We start from the raw sequence: 11,289 nt of genomic DNA, 5'->3' as shown, positions 1-11,289 counted from the left end.
CAGACATGTCTACATGTGTTTTGATGTAGCGACCGATGCTAGAGGTACAGAGGGTCTGATGAAATGAAGAGATATCAGACAGTGATGCAATAAAGCCTAATAACAGAAGCAAGCATTATGGAATAACAGTCTCATTCTTTCTCCATCCCTTCCATTTTCGTCGATTCCTTGCATATATCAATACACTAAAGTCTGGATATTTTTGGTACCTATTTTGGAGATGTGAAGCAAACGCCAATGGAGAAACTGGGCAGCTCTGGCAGAATCTATGGTGAGAGATCAAGAGAGATAAAAGCTGTGTTCATTTTTCATACTAACCTGTCTTCCGTGTGAGTTACTTCAGAAATGGACCTCGAAATGTGATGTGTTTCTCTTTCACCTGGGACGCTGCCAGACCGGCTTAGGTTTTTTTCTAGTATTCTTTGCATTCGCTTTTCACATTGCAGTGTATTCTCACCTCATGCCGTCATACATAGTTGCTTGAGTCTATCAACAATGAAGCCCTCTGTGATCATCAATAACATGAATAGCAAAATAAATGTTATTACCAGCCTCCACCGATCTCTACCCAGTATAAATGTGAGGCACAGGACTTCGAGAGTGGGTATTACATGAACAAACAAAAGATTCAATGTTTTATTATACCTCAGTTACGGTGGGCATTGACTCCACCTTCAGCATGCTAAAGGACCAGGCAACCGACGGTGCCAGTTGTGAATAGAGAAATGATAAATCCTTGCTACCATCTTCTTACAAGTTATTTGTGGATGCCCCACCAAATGTCACTCACCATTACTGGCGAAGGTTGGAATCAAACTCTGAGTTCTTGTCCTGCAATTCTGCCAAACTGCATTGCAGGATCATTGGAACAGAAGATACCCCCCTGACCATGTAGTCAGCAGCCTTAACCTTGAGTACCACCTCGAACTCCTTTTGTTAAATTGTTCCTATTTTCTTTCTCATTCATTAGCAGGTAGGGTTGGGCTAATCGCCATGTGCTCTGAGAGAAACAAAACAACAATCCGTACAGTGAGAGAAAGGAATGCAGTGATATTTTAATCCGTCATACGAACACTTCCAGATTGCTGGGCCATTTTTGTAGAAGCATGTCCACGAACGGCGAGGTCCCTGTGTTCCTTTACTGCCCTCAACGTTGTAAATGTGAGCATGATTGTTCTCTCCATCTTTCTTCCAGCAAAGTATATTACCTCAAATTTCTCTGCACTCAAATTCATTCGCCATGTCTCTGCCTATTTGAACAACATAACAATGTCTGTCAAATGCATAGTCATAATTCACTATTCGCCTCTTGCTTATTATCATTTCAAAAGTTCAAAATTTTGCCATCTCACAGATCTTCAAATCGTTTATTTTAATCAGAAAGTGCTAGGATCCTAACACTTATCTCTGAGGAGCAATCATTTTCAAACTCTGTCCAATATGAGAAACGTCGTCAATAAAGTGCTCGAAACTACTTACAAAACTACGTTTCATAATCTAGGTGAGTACTGAGGGATGACTGCATTCCCGGGGATAGTCCTAAAGAAGAATGATGCCACCACATGGTCAAACGCAAGGTAGAGGATATTGTCAGTGTGTAAGTGCTGAGGAAGCATCACGTGTTCCGTACAATATGAGGCACTTATTGTCATAGCGTCACTATTCAGGGGCCATCACACTTCAATTTGTTACCGCAGGAGAGGTATGTTCAATCTGGGGCTTGGTGTTGAGGGATCCCTGCATTGTCAGAGGGTCAGTCCTTCAGGAGCGGATGTTCTTTGACGGTCAGTGCTCAGGGAGTCCCAAACGTATGGAGAGTCAGCGCTCGTCAAGCGCCATCCAGGCAGAATTGCCTCAAGGAGGACTACACTGTAGGAGGGTCAGTACTGAGGGAATGCCACATTGTAGAATGAGTCAATACTGTGGTGGCTCCACAGTATCTGGGTTAAGCATTGATGGAGCACCGCAAAAACTCCACATTGAAAGATCCTTAAATGTCAATTCGGATAAAATGTAATGTAGCAGATGTTTGCAAAGATAGTACGACTCCGCCTTGGAATTTATCATTCGGTGTTGGTCTTTCCAGTCATTATAGAAAGGAATATTTATGAGCATCAGCAAAGCCTGAGTGGTTTCATTTCGCAAGTGCAGTTAGAAACGTTGGTGAACCACAGAGCTTTTAATTAGAAAATTTGTACTGAACGACTCAATGTCCAAATGCAGCAACAACCAAACATATTTGAGATTTCGTCTGACGAATGGCATAGGCATTTTTTGTGCCTTGCCAACTTCCGAGAAAATTGTATCTCTGAACAAAATTTAATCAAATCACTACCCATAAGAGTTTAATGATGTTTTGATCGCTTAATGCCGCATTATCAACAGCTGGGAGGTGAGAATTAAGTTTGAGCTATCAGCAAGTCACAATCTAAATTCACGGACATTCCATTGTCAAAAGAGGGTCTGTGTAATGGCAAAGCAGGACAATTCCCACAGCAACATACAGTAGTATCACACGGTCATTCCTTTGTCAAAATAAGCTGCTTTCGCATTCTACCTGCTTCTCATATTCATTTCCACTTTATTCACTTGGTCGTTGTCCTATCGAATTAACTGTTAACAATTAATCATTATTGATCTGTGGATGTAGGTTTGGTCGCTGAGAGAGAAGGTTCATTTTCAAATGTTTCATCACCATTTGAGGTCATATCATCAGTGAGCCTCCGGATGAAGCACTGGTGGTGCAGCTCGATTTCTATATACATATTTGAGTTCCCTTGGGTTGGTGATGCCATTTCAACAGAGACTGTCAGTAATGGGGTGCCAGACATCCTGTGCTACTTGTAAATCAATAAACAAACTTCATCCCAAAAAGGAAGCTCGAGAACGAACTCGTCTGATCCTATAATCCAAATTTACTGAATTGCTTGCCCAATTTTCTCATAGTTCATAACAGCTACGCTTGTTTCATCTGTGTGTAGCAGTCCGGCCTACATGAGAATTCTTCTTTTTATTTGTAAGTTTTAAACCAATGATTTATTATTGGTTTCCTGTAATTAGATTCGATTTACCATTAAGTACATTTTTCAGGAACATGAACCTCCTCCGTTTTGTCTGTCACCTTGGATCCAAATAGCACGATATTATGGGAATGTTTTTAAAGATCATTACCGTTTGTGGCGCACTCGGGAATGGCAGGGCTGGATTTCTCGGTCAGTACCTCAATGAAGTTTTCAAATAACTATCGAGAAAGTGGAATCTGAGGAAGGGAGAGAGGCAATGAAAAAGGAGCAAGGGGTCGGAAATTATTTGACTGAGATGAAAACTTTGAATGTATGTTCTTTTAAATGCAGGCGTGTGCAGATCAGGAAAGTTTGCAACAATTCAGAAAGTAACTTGTGATGTTTGCTGTACCTAAGATGCTGAAGTTGAAGCATGGATCAGGATTGTATGATGTGAATGTTGGGGGTGGGCCAGTGTGCTATTGCAATAAAGAACAGAAAAATCCAACAACGTTTCAATTGGCGATTTCGACAGGAATTTGGCGATAAAAGAGGTGAATATGGACATTGTTACAGAAGATTTATTAGGTACGTTAAAAACGAGACGTCGTTGCCAGCAATTTGTAAAGGCCTAAAAGGCATAGTGAGGAAGAAAACAGCATGGATTAGCCAGAGATAATGAAGAGGTGGAAAGATGCAGAAGGATGTTAGGGATTAGACTTTGTGCAGTACAGCATTGAAATTTTGAAACTTCCAAATTTCAGTAGGAGTATTACAGGCTTGATAATAAGACTGTATTAACAAAAAATTGCTGGGTGTCACGAAAATTCGTATCCACAATCTATGCGTAGTTGAAGCAAGTAAATCATGAGAGCATTCAATTTGTGATCAGAGTCAGTATCTTCAAACAAATATTTAATCAAAAATAAGAAAATCCAGAAAGAAAGGAATGTATGTGTGAAAAATATTTAAGGGAATTGGACGCAATGCAATTCAGAAAGACTGACAGAAAGGGAGAGAAAGAAAGAGCGAGGTCAGAGGAAAGTAAACTTGCAGAGGAATTAACACCACTTCGCGCAAAGTGCAGATTCGTGATTTCAATGAGAGTGTGCCATCATGGGTTGATCCGAGCATAACGGTAGGATCCTATATTCGACAAGGACTGCATATCCATCAGTAACACATCAAGGTGATACAATAGCGCATTGTGTGAATTCGAGAGTGACTGATCAGTTTTGATGATCTTCAGTTGATAGAAACTGGTATCTTCAGTGTGGCCAAGAGAGAAGTGAAGCAACATTTGCCAAAGACCCCCAAGGTGTTTTACCCTACAGTAGGTTAAAGGCGAGCAGGAGATGGGCACTGTCGTGGAGGTAACTGAGAGCTGGATTGGTTCAGTCATGGTCTTGGCTCGGGACTCAGTCAAGTATCAGTGGGAATGATGAGATTATATATAGTCTTGATCAGGCAAACACCTAGTGAGCAGGATCATGATATAGTAAACAGGCTGCGTGCTGGCCACAGCACAGACATTTCATAGTTGTACTCAAATGCTTCCCCAAAGCACACTAACCCCAGTCAGATGCGACTGTAAATGACAAGAGTTTTCTTGCAGTGAAGCACGGTTTTCTCATTGATTGAGAAACCTACCCAGGATCCGAGTAATAGCAAGAGCGGGATATTAATTTTTTGTAGCATGTGACCCACCTAATATAGCCACAAGTTTAAATGCACCCTTGTATGATTCTCACAAATGTAGTTAAGGTCATAGCAAAAAAAATCGCTTTTCCAATGTTGACACATTGGAAATTGTTGTTCAGAAATCCTGATCGATTCCCAAAGGAATCTTTGACATACCAATTGGGCCTCGCCATCTGCCGTGAGCCATGGAATGCTGCCAGTTTAGTAGGTGACTCAGACCTCCCTGTGACGTAATGACAAGACGTTTGGGAGTTATGTCCTGATTGAGAGAAATAGCGAAGGCATTGGTGACATAATATGACAGCACACAGAGGCCGCTATTGACCCTCTACCTCAGGGGGAGCAGTCATTTCTACGCAACAACAAAAGCACTTCTGACCCAACATTTATAACAATGCACTCGGAATTCATGAAGATGTGGGATCTTGCTGCTATAGCTGAACGGAAGTGCGATCATCTAGGGAGGTCATCAAGTGATCACACAACCGTTGGCATCCATTAAGCATTTGCAGTCCATCCACATTGAAGAGAGTTTTTATGCTATCAGATTAACCATTAACAGTTGTGACATTTCGCCAAACATGCAGGTCACAGACAATATCCCTGATCGGTACATCAGCGCTGGAGCCCAGGATAAAGCTGCATGCACAGTGTTCAGTAGTTAGTGTCCACACGATGATCCATCGGAGACTCCTGAGTTGCTAACATAAGAATTTGTATACTTATCGTCAATTTTCTTCATATCATTTGAGATCAGCAAACCACTGAAGACAGTGACAATTGGCAATCTTTGTCACAGTATCCTAAATCTAATACTTGAAACTCGTGCCTGTATCGGTTCAGTACAGTCCTTGCACCCTACACATTAACACTGGCAGAGACACAATCTCTGGAATACATCGCGTGGGGCCAGATCAGAATAAATCAAAGAAAAATTATAACCACTTTACATCAATTCCCATCTCTCACTTGGCGGCTCTCCTTCCCGAACAAACAGATGCAAACTGTCATTGGTCAAGCCATTAATCCCATGCAGATACTCGTCATTAATGGTCGGATAATATCCAGACGGAGCTTGCAGATCCACCTGCAATTGGAAAACGTTGTCTGAAGATGAAGAGAATTGCACTGGAGAGATGAGTTGAGATTGAACACATATCATGGAAGTTAAGCTTGTGTCTCAGAATGACGTCAGTCATTGCTGGTCAGTGGAAATCCTTTGAAGACTCTACGCTGGCTGGAAGTTCAAAGAATGTAGTCACGTTCCGTTAAAGCCAATCATCTCCCACCTCTATTGACATTGTCCACAAATGTAAAATCATTGAAACTGTAGGCAGAAGCAGGCTACTCAAACCTTCCAGAAGTTTCAAGATTCAATTAGACCATGGCTATCAATCCATCTCAATCTCCTTTTCCTACTATCTCACCTAAGCCCTTTGATCTCAATCTCCTAAAATAGGTTACCTAAATCATTTTTTAAGTTAACAAAAGTTTAATATTTCGGCTTCTAATGCTTTCTGTGACAGGGAATTCCACAAGCTGACCACATTCTTATTCAAAATATTTCTCATTATTTCAGTGCCAAATACTTAGCCAAATATCCTTCGACATTTACTTCCTGATTTTAGACTGTTCATCATTCATAACACACTTGCTGTCCTCTGCTGTGTCCCAATAAAATTTCATAAGATTCGGTTAGATCATTCCTATGAAAGCCGGTGAACCGAGTCCTAACCTGTCAAATATCTCTTCCCTTATCAGTTCTGCCATACAATGAGTCATTCTGGTAACCCTTCGTGGTACTGGTTAATTTGCCATAACATCCTTCTCCAGTCCTGGAAGAAACAACCACACATAGCTTTCTGGAAAGGATCTCACCAAGTGTATTATGGTTGGAGTGTTTCTCAATAGACAATAGACAACAGGTGCAGGAGTCGGCCATTCAGCCCTTCTAGCCTGCACCTCCATTCAATATGATCATGGCTGATCATTCCTAATCAGTATCCTCTTCCTGCCTTATCTCCATAACCCTTGATTCCACTATCTTTGAGAGCTCTATCCAACTCTTTCTGAAATGAATCCAGGGACTGGGCCTCTACTACTCTCTGGGGCAGAGCATTCCACACAGCCACTACTCTCTGGGTGAAGAAGTTTCACTTGGAGGGTAACTGCTTAGAAATCTTGGGGGTTTGGAAGTGGCAGTGCTGTGGCGTAACTGCATTGTTGGAAGATCAGTTTTGATGTAGAGCTGCACTGTCAGAGAGTGAGTGATAAGGGAGCACTGCACTGTCGGGGGCGGGGGAGCGGGTCAGTGCTGCGGGATCGACACAATTTCCAAAGGTGAAGCAAAACAATTTTGCAAAACGGGAAAGGGCAATAAAATCGATCAAACATATGACGATATTAGATAATTCCTTTGGAAGAATTCGAAAATTCAATTCCTGCGGTAATGGCAGCTCATGCGGAATAGCAAAAAGTTAAATAAAAACGAAGGTTAACAGGTGAAATGGCAGATGATTCTGAGCTGGATCAAACATCAAATTTTGACTTCCAACAAAAAAATCAGTCCGTGAGGAATAGAAATTTGGGAAAAGAGAAATCCTCACGTGGTAAGGGAACAGTAGATTTCGGTTAAGATCCTCAAGATAGCTCGCAACCAAGTGGGATGGAAACCCATGTCGGGGAAATTGAAGGTAAAAAGCTCCGGAGTTTTCAGTGCAATAAAGTCGTCGACATTATGTCAGGACGAAGTGCCAGATCTTCGAACATCATTTATCTGCGAAGGTAACGTTTACTCACATAAGTCAGGAACAACAGACAAAGAAGTAACAGTATTAAGAGATCCGTCATTAGGTTAATATTTCACATTGCGAGGTGCGGAGGTTTGTAACAAAGTATGATTATTGTCTGAAAACGTCACAGTATGTGGAATTCATGGTGAGACAAAATGTGTTCCATGATGGCCGATGAGGGTGGATTGTCCAGTTAAAAATGGAGCACTGGCAGCAGGCTACTGGAAAAACTCTTGACACCAGATATACAATTTATCCTTGGTAATGATATAACATAGTCACAGGAGGAGTGTTGATTTCCGTTTTTGAAACACGAGTGTAAAATTCGGGATCCGGTTTATTGCAGGAATTATTCTCGGAGAATTATCCTGACTGTGTGGTAAAAGTCACAAAGTCATCAGTTGAAAAAGGAGGAGAAATCAAACAATACAGTTAAAAATGTTGAAATAGAATTGACAAACACAACGTGCAATCAAATGTTTGAGACAAAAGTGAGCCTGTGGATGACAAAGTGCATATCGTTAGCTGAGAAAATGTAACTGATGAAAGCAAAGGAAGGATAGAAATTTGAGTCAATTATCTGAAAAGTGTGAACTGAAAAATAATCTGAATGCATCCCTGAAAGTTACTATTTTAAAATGATGCCTTAATGAGAAAATGAAGACCATCAAATATCAGGCATATTATAAATGGGCGGAAATGCATCAAGTTGTATTACCAGTCGGTTATAGGAAGGAGGTGTTGAGGGTAACGCATCAATTGCCAGTAGAAATTCATTTTGGGATAAGGAAACTCAAGCTCAAATACAAAAACATTTCTACTGTCCTGGATGGCAGAAGAATGCAGTTGAGACTTTGCCATACATTTGAAAAGTGAAAATAGTAATAATGCCAGCTTCTTTTTAAATCCCCACGCCTGCAGTCCTACCCATTTAAAGAATATTTAACAACAGTCTTAATTGAATGTGTAAGATCCCTGCGTACAGCAAAACGTGGGAATCAGTATTTGTTATCAATACGGACTCACAGCAGAAGCGGTAATGCAAAGGTTAGAACAAACAGTCGAACCGTAAATTCAACCCAAACTCTGGGTCAGATATGTGGGTGATACCATTTAAAAGACAGAAATAGAGAACACATACCGGAGCATCAATGCCACACTCCCAGGAATCCGATTCACTAGAGAAGAAGAAAAGGAAAACCAACTCCCATTCCTCGACGTGATGGTACAGAGAACACCGAATGGACAATACACCACAAAGGTATACAGGCACAGACCAAGTCCTAAACTACGAAAGCAACCACCCCAACACAAACCAAAGAAGTTGCATCAAGACACTGTTCAAAAGGGCCACAACACACTGCAGCACACCGTAACTGCAAAAAGAGGAAGAAGAATACCTATATAATGTATTCGCCAAAAAAACGGACACCCACGCAATTTCATCAACAGATGTCTAAGGGAAAGACACCGGAATGAGAACATGCCACAACCCAAAGGACTAGTCACACTACCAGACATCAAGAACATTTCTGAACCGACAGCCAGACTACTGCGACCACGAGGACTCATAACAGCACCAACAGCCACTCTCAGACAACAACTCACCAGGACGAAGGACCCGTTACACAGCATGGGCAAAACCAATGTAGTGTACAAAATCCCATGCAAGGACTGTACAAAACACTACATAGGACAAAATGGAAGACAGCTATCGGTCCGCATCCATGAACACCAACTAGCCACAAAACGACATGACCAGCTATCCTTAGTAGCCACATACTCAGATGACAATCAACATGATTTCCACTGGGAAAACACAACTATTATAGGACAAGCCAAACAGAGAACAGCCAGGGATTCCTAGAGGCATGGCACTCACCCACAGATTCAATCAATAAGCACATCGAACTGGACCCAATATTCTGGCCACTGCAGTGGACAGCTGGAACTGACAAACAGAAGCGGCAGATACAAATCACTATAAACGCCGCAGGAAACATGACAGAAGCGCTTCACAGGAGGCTCCCAAGGACTGAGCATGTAACCTAGACAGGGGAAAAAACGTCTGCAACACAGATTCTCATCTCGGTGAACAGAACCACAATAAACTGTACAGCAGAATCCTTATTAAATGCGGAGGGATCGAGACAGGCAGGTGCACAGTTCTTTGAATTTGGCAGCACAAATTGATAAGGTAGACAAGAGGGTATGCAGCATCATTACTTCATCAGTCCAGGCATCGAGTATATAATTAGCAAATCATGTTGGAACTGCATGCAATATTAGTTTAGCGATATTTAGAAGACGCCTTGGAAAGAGGAAAGAAACATTCTATCAGGATGTTGTCTGGTCGGCAGGTATTCGTAATGAAGGAAGATTGGACAGCTTTGGTTTGTTTCTCTTGAATGTCGAACGATGAATGGCAAACTGAAAGAAGACAGCATAATTATTAGTTACGCGAAGGGAATCGGTAGTCAGTGATTTTCTTAAACACAGGTTAGCAACGTCATTTACTAGCTGGACAGGTTTAAGGAAAAAACTGGTAAATTTAAACCACAACTGAGAGGCTTTTTTGTTTTACATAGACGGATGTGGAGGCAGATACAAACGCAAAGATCCCGAGGTACATTGATAGATATATGGGCAGCGGAGAATCGAGGGATACTGACCACATAGAAGCGAAACGATGTAATTTGAAAAAGAGTATTATGCTTCTATGTAGTTTTCCTACGTGCACACGTCTTTTCTTTATGGACCGTTCCATGGTAATGACAGAATGAGGAAAAAGATCTCTGAATGTAAAACATTTTTTTTTGCGTTTTGCTGAAGGAAATGATGGTCAAGAACACAGGATGTAGAACATAGCACAGCACAGCACAGCACAGGCTCTTTGGCCCACGATGTTGCGCTGTAATTTAAGATCAAATGAAACTACACGCCCCCGATTTACTTCCATCAATGTGCTTGGGCAGCAGTTGCCTAAATATTCCGACTGTTTCTGACTCTGCTACCACCGCTGGCAATCCATTCCATGCACCAAAATTTCACTGAAGAAAGAAGCAACATCTGACATCTCCCTGATAGCTTGTTCATATCTCCTTCGAAATATGACAGCACGTGGCAGCCATTTCTGTCCTCAGGACAAGTCTCGAGCTTTCCACTCTAAGTATTCCTCTCATTAGATTGCACACCTCTATCAATTCACGTCTCTTCCTTCTTCACTCAATAGTGAAAAGCCCAAGATCACTCAACCTCCCTCCATAAGACAAGCCCTTCAATTCAGGCAGCAGCCTGGTAAATCTCCGCTGCACACTCTCGATACAATTTACATTCTTCCGATGATGAGGTGACCAGAACTGAACACAACATTCTTAATGTGGTCTAATGAACCTTTTATAGTGCTGCAGCAAAGCCTTGCTGCTCTGAAATTCAATCCCCCTGTTAATGAAAGCCAAAACACCATAAGCCTTCTTAACGAACCTATCTGCTTGTACAGCAACATGTGTCCGTGGACCCCAAGATTCCGCTGTTCCACCACACGGCCAAAGATTCAGTATTTCACCCGCATTCAGCATTCAAATTCGATGTTCCAAAATGAAACACTTGACCGTCATTCCGTTGAACTCCATCTGCCACTTCTCAGCCCAGCTCTGCATCCGGCGAGTGTCTTGTTGTCGCCTGCAACAGCCTTCAACATTATCTACAACACCACCAACGTTTGTATCATCAGCAAACTAACTCACCCATCCTTCCACTTCCTCATCCGAGTCATCTATAAAAATGACAAAGAG

The sequence above is a fragment of the Chiloscyllium punctatum genome, chromosome 51, assembly GCF_047496795.1.
Source record: "Chiloscyllium punctatum isolate Juve2018m chromosome 51, sChiPun1.3, whole genome shotgun sequence".
In the NCBI taxonomy this organism is placed as follows: Eukaryota; Metazoa; Chordata; class Chondrichthyes; order Orectolobiformes; family Hemiscylliidae; genus Chiloscyllium; species Chiloscyllium punctatum.
This window is presented reverse-complemented; position numbering follows the sequence as displayed.